Here is an 11,643-nt window from a genome sequence, read left to right as displayed (position 1 = left end):
GAAGTCGCTCAGTCGTGTCCAACTCTTTGCAACCCCGTGAACTATAGCCCGCCAGGCTCCTCCATCCATGGAATTCTCCAGGCAAGAATACTGGAGTGGGTTGCCATTTCCTTCTCCAGGGGATCTTCCTGACTCAGGGATCGAACCTGGGTCTCCTGCATTGCAGGCAGACGCTTTAACTGCTGAGCTACCAGGGAATGTCATTGATGGGTTGTATTTCCAAGGCTCGGGTTCCTCATGCGTAGGTTCAGTTTTTCTATTGGTGATGGTGGTGGTAGATGGTATTCGTGGGGGTAGGAGAGGGCAGGGGTTGAAGAGATGGAGAATCTAAGAGTTTGGAGTCAGGCTCTGAAGGCTAATTCCAAATTAGAGGCCTGTTGTGTTCAACTCAGAAATGAAAAGAGCTGCAGTCATTCCTTTGTCGTGGGCTAGAAATCCTATTCTGCCTGTTGGGCACCATGAAAGGAAGGGTTAGTTTCTTTTCATTTGGCTTTGCTGGCTCTTAGTTGTGGCATGTAGGATCCTTAGTTGCAGCATGCAGGCTCTTAGTTGCAGCATATGGGATCTAGTTTCCTGACTAGGGATGGAACCCAGGCCCTCTGCATTGGGAGCTCAGAGTCTTAACCGCTGGACCACCAGGTAAGTCCCAAGAAAGGGTTAATTTCTACTGCATCTGGCCAAAAATCCTCAAGATACCAAAAAACTAAAATAGATAAAATTTAGCCCTAGAGTAGAATAAAGGGCTCTTGATTCCTACTCTGATGATAATAATAACCACTATTATAGATATAAATAACATTTAAGCACCATCTGTGTAAATCACCTTATTTCACTTACTTTCCCCTGTTGGTCTCTGCTCTCCAGCACTGCAAGTGAACCTGTAGAGAAGAGAGGCAGCAAGGCTAGCAGTGTGTTACTAAGTTTATCTGATTACTATGTACAGAATATTCAAAGTATAGGTCAGGTCCCTGAAGGATGAATTTACAGAGAATGAATTTAGTATATATCAAACCTGGATTTCAACTATGCGACCTGTTATAGCTTCAGTCTCCATTTTAAGTTCATTAAGAAGAAAAATAAATTTATTTAAATGCAAAGTTCATCCACATTTAGGACATAAGTATGAGAATAATTTTCTGCCTGATACAGTTCAGTATGCTGGCTCCTGACTCATCAAAAAGTGGCTGAGGCCTACGTGAATATTTACATTTAATCAGACTAAGGCGTCCCCCACCATATTTTTGCTGGAGAAGAAGTTAGGAGAAGCCCGTCTAATTTGTATATGCAAATCTGGCCAATATAATATGTATTCCTTGTTCATTATCACTTCTGTACAATCAGAAGCCAATTTTTCTTTCCAAAGAAGCCCCACAGCTGAGCTTTCAGCTTTTGCCAGGCCTCTCTTGAACACTATTGTCAGATGAAGGAAAAATCACTTTCCATGCATAATTGAGCTTACCTAGGAGTGAAAAGTCTCTGCAGGGTAAATTGGAAAGTTGTGTGTGTGTGTGTGTGTGTGCATGAGTGTGTGCGTGTGCATGTGTGTGAGTGTGTGTGTGTGCGCGTGCGTATGTGTGTGATGAGTAGCAAACTCAAACTGATAAAATTTAATGAAAAGGATGACTTAATGTCCACATCTGGCCTGAGAACATTAATTGCAATAATCAGAGAATATTTGAAATGGGGATCAAGAGACAGTATTTTTTCACCACTTTCAGGCCTCCTGCCCCTTCGAAGCTGTGTCCTGTGGGTTCACAGGGTGAAACAGGGAAAGACAGACTGTGATTTGGCTCATTGCCTATTAGGGTGGGCTTCCCGGGTGGCTCAGTGGTAAAGAATCCACATGCCAATGCAAGATACATGGGTTCAATTCCTGGGTCTGGGAAGATCCCCCAGAGAAGGAAATGGCAACCCATTACAGCATTCTTTGGAGAATCCCATGGACAGAGGAGCTTGGTGGACTACAGTCCTTGGAATCGCAGAGTCTGACAAGACTTAATGATTAAACAACACAGCTATTAGTGCAGTTTATAGGTTTTTAAGATGTCTCCTGGCATCACAAGGGCAAACAGTGCAAAGTCTCCTGCTCAGTGGAGTGAACTGTGATCAGTGTCCAGAGATCAAGATCCCATCATTGAAACTAAATGAAGCAAAATGAGACGTAAAATGTACAATTCTTGTTAAAATTCACATAGAAATACAAAAATGCAAGAAACCTAAAATAGCCCCCCCTAAAATCACTGAAGAGCTCACACTTTTCAACATTAAAACTTACTACAAAGCTACGATAATCAACTGTGATATTAATATAGGGATAAACATACAAATCAATGGAATATAATTGAGGATCCAGGAAAAAAAAACCCTCACATTTATGGTCAATTGACATTTGCCACGGGTACTAAAACAAATAAGAGAAAGAATATGTAGTCTTTTCAACAAACAATGCTGGAACATCTGTATATCTACATGCAAAAGAATGGAGCTGGACAGCTTCCTCAAAGCATGTACAAAAATTAACTTGAAAGAAATCAAAGACCTAAATATAAGAGCTAAAATGATAAAACTTTTAGGAAAAAACACAGGAGTAAATCTTCAGTTCTTGGATTAGGAAATGGTTTCTTAGATATGAAATCAAAAGCAAATGTGACAAAAGAAAAATAGATACATTGGACTTTACCAAAATTAAAAAAATTTTGTGTTTCAGAGGATACTATGAAGAAAGTTAAAAGAAAGAAATAAAAAAAGTTAAAAGACAACCCATGAGAAGGAAGAAAACATTTGAAAGTTAAATATCTGAAAAAGGACTGGTATTCAGATCTCTTACAACTCAATAACAAAACTTAAAAAAAAAAAAACAGTTAAAATGGCAAAGGATCTGGAATAGACATTTCTCTAAATAACATACAAATTGCCAATAAGCACATAAAAAGATGCTCAACTGACATTAATTATTAGGGAAATGCAAATCAAAACCACCATGAGATTCCTTGTCATAACCATTATGTATTCTGGTCAGAATGCTGTTTCCATTTTTGGAATTAATTTAGATTTTCCTTATGACTTAAAATATGGTCTGTTTTCATAAATAATCTAAATGTAGTTGAAAAGAAGGAATATTTTGTATTATAATGGTACAGGGTTGGACATATAAGCTATCAGATCAGATCAGTTGCTCAGTCGTGTCCGACTCTTTGCGAGCCCATGAATTGCAGCACGCCAGATCTCCCTGTCCATCACCAACTCCCGGAGTTCACTGAGACTCACATCCATCGAGTCAGCGATGCCATCCAGCCATCTCATCCTCTGTCATCCCCTTCTCCTCCTGCCCACAATCCCTCCCAGCAACAGAGTCTTTTCCAATGAGTCAACTCTTCGCATGAGGTGGCCAAAGTACTGGAGTTTCAGCTTTAGCATCATTCCTTCCAAAGAACACCCAGGGCTGATCTCCTTCAGAATGGACTGGTTGGATCTCCTTGCAGTCCAAGGGACTCTCGAGAGTCTTCTCCAACACCACAGTTCAAAAGCATCAATTCTTCAGTGCTCAGCCTTCTTCACAGTCCAACTCTCACATCCATACATGACCACAGGAAAAACCATAGCCTTGACTAGACGAACCTTTGTTGACAAAGTAATGTCTCTGCTTTTTAATATGCTATCTAGGTTGGTCATAACTTTCCTTCCAAGGAGTAAGCTTCTTTTAATTTCATGGCTGCAATCACCATCTGCAGCGATTTTGGAGCCCAGAAAAATAAAGTCTGACACTGTTTCCACTGTTTCCCCATCTATTTCCCATGAAGTGGTGGGACCGGATGCCATGATCTTTGTTTTCTGAATGTTGAGCTTTAAGCCAACTTTTTCACTCTCCACTTTCACTTTCATCAAGAGGCTTTTGAGTTCCTCTTCACTTTCTGCCATAAGGGTGGTGTCATCTGCATATCTGAGGTTATTTATATTTCTCCCGGCAATCTTGATTCCAGTTTGTGTTTCTTCCAGTCCAGCGTTTCTCATGATGTACTCTGCATAGAAGTTAAATAAGCAGGGTGACAATATACAGCCTTGACGAACTCCTTTTCCTATTTGGAACCAGTCTGTTGTTCCATGTCCAGTTCTAACTGTTGCTTCCTGACCTATATACAGGTTTCTCAAGAGGCAGGTCAGGTGGTCTGATATTCCCATCTCTTTCAGAATTTTCCACAGTTTATTGTGATCCAAGATACACTTTATTGACTCTTCATTTAAGTTTTCTTTATTCTTTCTAGATATTTTCTCCTTAATCTGTCTAGGTCAAAGGGAGGTATTTTGAATTCTTATTATTAATGTGGATTTGTCTAGTTTTCCTTTTATCTTCTATAGTTTCTGCTTTATTAAAATTTCTGCTATTTTCTTTCATACATAGAAGTTTATGCACAATTTCATTATACATTATGGCTTTTAGCATTATAAAGTATCCTTCTTTGTCTTTTTTAATGCTTTTACTCTTGAATTATAGATTATTTGACACCAAGATCATAATACCTGCTTTCCTTTATTTTTATCTTACTTTTTTTTTTTACCCTTTAACCTTTCTGAATTGGTTCTGTGTGTGTGTCCCTAAGGGACATTTTACAATGTCTGCATGCATTTTTGGTTGCCACAACTTAGGAAGGGTTTCACAGGCAGCTAGTGGGTAGGAGTTAGTGATGCTGCTAAACAACTTACAATTAAAACAGTCCCCACCACAAAGAATTATCCAGCCCCAAATATCAATAATGGTGCTCTAAGGTTTGGTGTGTATGTGTGTTTCTGTATGTGTGTGCATGTGTGTGCAAGCAACTGGGGCCAAGAGTCTTGGCAGGCTGGGTTTTCAGGGCTTCGACATGAATAAGCAGGTAGTCCCAGGAACACTAGCTTTGCAGTTAGAGAGATGAACATATTAAAGAGGAAATACGAGCCTCTTGAGTCAACATGAAAAATTGTCCTATTCTTGGTGGAAATCAAAACACTCCAACTATGAAAACCACCACGGTGGGTCGTCAGGATTGTACAGCAAAACAAACCCCATATAATGGTCTGTCTGTTCCATCACCCATCTGCCTCTGAAACCAGGAATTCTTTTGTTTAAAGGGATGTCTAGACAATTACATAGGCGGTTATTTTTTCCCACTGTGCAGGACATTTTTGGTTTTAAAGTAATGATGTTTAATTACTCTCAAGGCACTATGCTAATCTCTAAGCGAGGTGTATTGAAAATTCGGCTGTTTATGCTCAGCAAACATGATTTGCAGACATTCTCCGTGATGTTATTTCAGACAGAGGCTCATTAAGTTCTCAGTGAATAACAGAAACATCAGTGTAAGAGAACCATCTTTCTAACGCTTGATATACTTGGGGACGTGGTTTAATTAAAAATATGTTCATTCAACCTCAGATATCCATATTTGATTTTCCCTTTAAAAGTCTGGCCAGGACCCTGGATTTAGAAATCATCTGTGGCAAGAATAATTATTATATTAGCATTTGATCCTGAATGCCCATCAAGCCAAGGAACAGGTCTCTAAATTCACTTACGTCTTTTGCATGGACATCTAAAGATGTAACAACAGAGGGTATGAGTTGGAAAACAGGGTCTTCTATCAGACCCCACTGAGGTTTCCCACTTGTCAGCTTTTCCTTGGGAATTTGATGACCCTCTGTGGTTGGCTACTTTGTATCCTGTTTCTTGTGCCTGCAAAGAGAGAGACAGGTCCAGTATTACTGCTGCTGTGGATGTATAATAATCACTTTGTTTATCCACTGCTGCTGCCTTTCTTTATCATTTCATTCTCTTCCACCTCATGATAGAAATCCTCAAATCCAGAGAAGCAGGCTTCTAAACATAAGCCCAGGGGACTTCCCTGGTGGTCTAGTGGCTCCACACTTCCAATGCAGAGGGCCCAGGTTTGATCCCAGGTCAGGGCACTAGATCCCACAGGCCGCAACTAAAAGCTCACATGCCACAACTAAAGGCTTTGCATGCTGTAGCTAAGACCTGGGGCCACCAAACAAACAAATAAGTAAATAAATATTTTTAAAAATAAATTAAACCTAAGCACAGCCATCCAGCTCAAACTCAGATGGCCTGACTTTGACAAGTACATCTTGTGACTCGGCTTCATCTTCCAGCCTGCCCAGGACTGCAGGGTAACCTTAATGAGAGAGTCTGGAGGAGTCTCATGCCAATTAGAGGCTCTGCCTTTTTCGGAATCAATCCTAGATCAGGAAAGCACTTCAAATGCACACTCCTTCAGGTCAACACAGCAACCTCTAGTAGGCCCTTACTTTGGTCACCAGCTTTCTAGCCCTTCAGTTCTTTTTTAAAAGTAATTAATTAATTTGTTTATTTTGGCTGTGGTGGGTCTTCGTTGCTTTGCTTGGGCTTTCTCTAACTGTGGTGAGCAGAGGCTACTCTCTGGTTGTGATATGAGGGCCTCTCTTTGCAGTGGCTTCTCTTGTTGCGGAGCACAGGCTTGGTAGTTTTGGTTCAAGGGCATAGTGGCGCTGTGGCATGTGAGATCTTCCCAGACTAGGGATCAAACGCATGTCCCCTGCATTGGCACGTGGATTCTTAATCACTGGACCACCAGGGAAGTCCTAGCCCTTCAATTCTGATAGATTGTTGCTTGGGTCCTTCAACTTTCCTGCTTTTTTTTTCCCCCAGGCTAGGACTTGTCTCTGTCGCCTCCTGGTTCACCTTCCACTTCTTTCGTTGGCCCCAGGACCCCCTCTCTGTGTTTTCCTGGCAGGCATTCCACAGACTGCAAGAATACTTTCAATCTGGTTCCAAACTACATTTTCAACAAGCTCTGTCTCCATCTTCTGCCTCCACCAGCCTTCTTACAGAATTCAGGATTCTCTGAATCTCCAGAAACATGTAACCCACATCAGAACTGGAGCTCCAAGCAGCTCATGCTTAGTCTTTCCGTCATGTCTGACTCTTTTGACCCCATGGACTGCAGACTGCCAGGCTCTTCTGTCCGTGGAATTCTCCATGCAAAAATACTGGAGTGGGTTGCCATTTCCTTCTCCAGGGGATATCTTCCCGACCCAGGCATCTAACCCAATCTCCTGCATTGTCAAGTGGGATCTGTACCACTGGGCCACCTGGGAAACTCTTGTTAGCTTGCTGCTGCTGCTGCTGCTAAGTCACTTTAGTCGTGTCCAACTCTGTGAGACCCCATAGACGGCAGCCCACCAGGCTCCGCCGTCCCTGGGATTCTCCAGGCAAGAACACTGGAGTGGGTTGCCATTTCCTTCTCCAATGCATGAAAGTGAAAATTGAAAGTGAAGTCGTTCAGTCGTGTCCGACTCTTAGTGACCCCATGGATTGCAGCCCACCAGGCTCCTCCATCCATGAGATTTTCCAGGCAAGAGTACTGGAGTGGGGTGCCATTACCTTCTCCCTTCTTAGCTTAAGAAATAAATAAACAAGTCTACACAGTCCCAGAATACAGCACAAGCTGGGGCCCTTGGAGGTCTGGACTCTGGGGTTAGATTTGTTGTATGACCTTGAATACCTGGAGAAGGAAATGACAACTCACTCCAGTCCATGGGGTCACAAGAGTCAGACATGACGGAACTACTGAGCATGAGCTGCTTGCAGCTCCAGCTCTCATGTGGGTTATGTGTCTCTGGAGATTCAGAGAATCCTGAATTCTGTAGGAAGGTTGGTGGAGGCAGAGGATGGAGACAGAGCTTGTTGAAAATGTAGTTTGGAACCATATTGAAAGTATTCTTGCAGTCTGTGGAATGTCTGCCAGAAAAACAGGGAGTGGATCCTGGGGCTAACGAAAGAAGTGGGAGCTGAACCAAGAAGCAGTAAGAGACAAGTCCTAGACTTCAACTAGGAATGTTGAAGGACCCAGGCAACAATCTACCAGAGTCTCCTGAACAGAATCCCCTGCAGAATGCCTGCAGAATCCCCTGAACAGAGGAGCCTGGTGGGCTACAGTCCATGGGGTCGCAAAGAGTCAGATATGACTGAGCCACTGAGCACACATCACCTTGAAAAAGCCAATTAGTTTCTTTGGGTTTTAAGAGCCCTTTTGGGGCCAACTTTTACTAATAACTGAACCTTTGTATCGGAGCTAATTATTCATCTATTTTTGCTGGTGGAACCGCTCATTTCGTCTCCCTGCGTACTGCTAGCCAAAACAAGGGGGAACTTGTACCTGGGAGTGTTGGGCCATGGCCTCTGCAGAGCTCTCCACTCCTCCTTTGCTCCTCTCCAGGGAGCAGGGGTGACCTGCCTACTTGGCGAGGTTTGGGAACATGCCACCGCACAGGTGTGTCCTTGCTTGTCCTCCACAGCTCAATGTTAGAATCTATCACCTGCCTTCTGTCTTCCGCTCTGCCTCCCACACAGGATAAGCAACCAGAGTCAGGCTTTGCCCACATTGGGGCGCTGTGGAGCTGGACATTCAGGGAGGTGCCTGAGGATATGATTCAGATATTCAGATGCTCTGCTTGCCATCGGACATGGGCAAAGAGCACTTCGGCCTTGGGCCCAAGTCCCATTGTCCGATTTTACCCAACTGTGTTGTTGTTCAGTCGCTAAGTTGAGTCCAACTCTTTAGGGCACTGCCTCTGGAAAAGCAGCTTTGCTCCCTGGGAACTTCAGTATCTCACACGGAGAAGGCAAGGGCTTTGCCTCCTTCTAGGTTGCTGGGCAGGAGTAAGACCCTTCATGGCGTTTTTCTCTAGTCCTGGGGCCTCAAGTGTGCATGTGCTAGAGCCTTTACAATTAATGTACTGCGGGGCATTGAGCCATAGAGGGTAAATGTATTTTTGCTTGTTTTCCGCCTTCATTCTCTTTCTTAGCTCTGGATAAGGGGCTGGTACCCCAGGAGAAATTAAACCCTGCTGAAACAAGGAAAAGCCTGATGCAAAGGAATGGTGATGTGTGTGTGTGTGTGTGCGAGCACGCATGTGTCTGTGCTGTGTGCTCAGTTGCCTCTGACTCTTTGTGACCCCATGGACTGTTGCCTGCCAGGCTCCTCTGTCCATAAGATTCTCCAAGCAAGAATACTGGAGTGGGTTGTCATGCCCTCCTCCAGGGAATCTTCCTGACCCAGGGGTTGAGCTGGCATCTCTTATGTCTCCTGTATTGAAAGGCAGGTTCTTTACCATCAACGCCACCTGGGAAGCCCTAAGGAATGGTGATACACCCATAGAAATTGAGAACCTTAACCAAGAAGTGGGAAATTAAAGGCTGAGAAGGCAAGACTTGGGGTGAAGCGGGTAGAGGATGGCATTGTCTCTATTCAGGGTTCCGGGGAGGCCCCGGGGCTGAGAGACCATTGGTCTTCAGCCTGGTCTGGGAGGAGGAGGGCTTGGGAGCACAATTACACCTTAAATGAGGGGTTTCTTTTGCTTGAGTGAATGCTTATTGGCGGGGCACTCCAGGCAGCCAATGTAGACGGGCTGGCATTCTGGCAGGACTGAAATAAAGGGGGATTTCTTTTTCTCTTGTGATTTTTCTGTTTACCTGAGGCCACTGTGTCTCTACTTGATCACTTGCTGCCCATAGTGATGTGGGTCTGGGTGACACTGAACTTGGCATTCTGCACACCCTGTGTCCCCTGGGGGTAAGGGGGTCTAAAGGTGACTGTGGTTGGGGGCTGGTGCTATGGTCATTTTCTGTATCCTGTGGATACTTGCAGTCTAAAATGTTGAACCTGCAAGTACTTCAACCCCTCAAACACACACACACACACACACACACACACACAAACAGAACACCCAGATTTTGAGCTGCTGAAAGAAATTTCTCTTTATCCAGACTCTGAGTGAAACCCCCATGACTGGAAATGCCAGACTGAGGGATCAGGAAGAGAAAAAAATTGTGAGAATTTACATGAGCTTCAAGTTACAAGGGATGGGAACTTAAGTTTTTGAACCTCAGTTTTTCTCAGGAAATAAGAAATAGGAAGGGGTTCAGAAGAGTTCCAACTTTAGCATTATCTATGTGACTGGCTTCGTAAGTCTTGGGAAAATTCTGTATGGTGATTTGCATTTGTTGCTTCGTCTCTGAGTGGCCTGTTCTAGACAGTGTGACTTGGCATGATTCATAGCTGGAAATAGAATGTGGTACGTGTATACAATGGCATATCACTCGGCCATCAAAAAGGAATGGGTAGTGCCACTTGCAGACATGTGGATGGGAAGGCAGAAGAGCAATGCTTTCTCAGTGTCTCAGTTCCAGCACTTCATTCTGTTTTCTTTCCTGTGGCCACAGGCTTCACACAAAGTGATGCTAGAACCACAGGGCCACAGACGGTTCATCCACCTTCATCCACCCTCAGCCCTTGGGAACCCTCCTGGCACATATTGAGCCCCTGCTGAGAGGGAAGAACCTGGAGAGCAGGGAAAGCCTGTCTTGTTGATGGGGCTTCCCTAGAGCCAAGCACAGTCGGCTTTTAAAGACTGTTAGTGGAGCTGGACTGTTCCTTAAAATTGCCAGAGAAATGTTCTTGTCTTCCCTAGAAACACATTACAAGGCAGTGATGTTCTTCCAAATGCTTCCTTTTAACTTTCTAATTATTTGATTAATGTTTCACATCCTGCCAGCTCTTAAAGATGCTTTGAGAACTCATTGGCTAATTGGAGAAGAACTTCACAGATGCAAAAATAAGGCAGCTTCTATGCTGTTCTGGTTTGGTAGCCATAGGACTTCCCTGGGGGTCCAATAGTTGAGATTCCAAATTTCCACTGCAGGGGAAACTGGTTCCATACCTGGTCAGGGAACTAAGATCCCATAGGCTGCACAGCGTGGCCAAAAGTAGAAAAAAAATATAGCAGCCGCATGTGGCTGCTTCCAGTTAAGATGTGCTGTAAAAATAGAAGTGCTCATTGGAATTTGAGGACTTAGGATAAAGAAAAGAAAGTGAAATATCTCATATTAATTTTGTTATTGATTGCACATCAAAGTGAGAGTATTTTGGATATATTGCACTAAATAAAAATGTGTGTTAGTAGTACTTATTTTATCTGTCTCTTTTTAACTTTTAACAAATGTGGCTGCTGAAACAGAGTTGTTCCAGGTGGTACTCACTGTAGTACTATATTCTTTTTCCATCTTGGAGCAGGAAGTGAGTGAGTGGGTCTTAGTCATGTAGTTGTATTAGCCTCTTTGTGACCCCATGGACTTACAGTTCTGCCAGACTCCTCTGTCCATGGGATTCTTCAGGCAAGAATACTGGAGTAGTAGCCATTCTCTTCTCCAGGGGAACTTCCCAACCCAGGGATTGAACCCAGGTCTCTTGCATTGCAGGCAGATTATTTACCATCCGAGCCACCAGGGAAGCCCCTTGGGCAGGAAGGGGAACTAGAAAGGCATTGACTTGCTGCATGTCTTTGGAGAAATCTTTCTCTTTTTCTGGGTATCTCTTTTTAACTCCTGTGAAATGAGAGTAGGTTCCATATCCTGTAAGGTCATTTCCAAATCCTTGTTTCATAACTTATTAAAAAAGAAGGGCCAATTGACCAAAAGGTATTAAGATACTTAATGTCTACTCACCTAGAGCCAGACATCCTGGAATGCGAAGTCAAGTGGGCCTTAGGAAGCATCACTACGAACAAAGCTAGTGGAGGTGATGGATTTACAGTTGAGCTATTTCAAGTCCT

This window comes from Bubalus kerabau, chromosome 19 (genome assembly GCF_029407905.1).
Source record: "Bubalus kerabau isolate K-KA32 ecotype Philippines breed swamp buffalo chromosome 19, PCC_UOA_SB_1v2, whole genome shotgun sequence".
NCBI classification, from domain to species: Eukaryota; Metazoa; Chordata; class Mammalia; order Artiodactyla; family Bovidae; genus Bubalus; species Bubalus kerabau.
Note: the sequence above shows the minus strand (reverse complement) of the source record.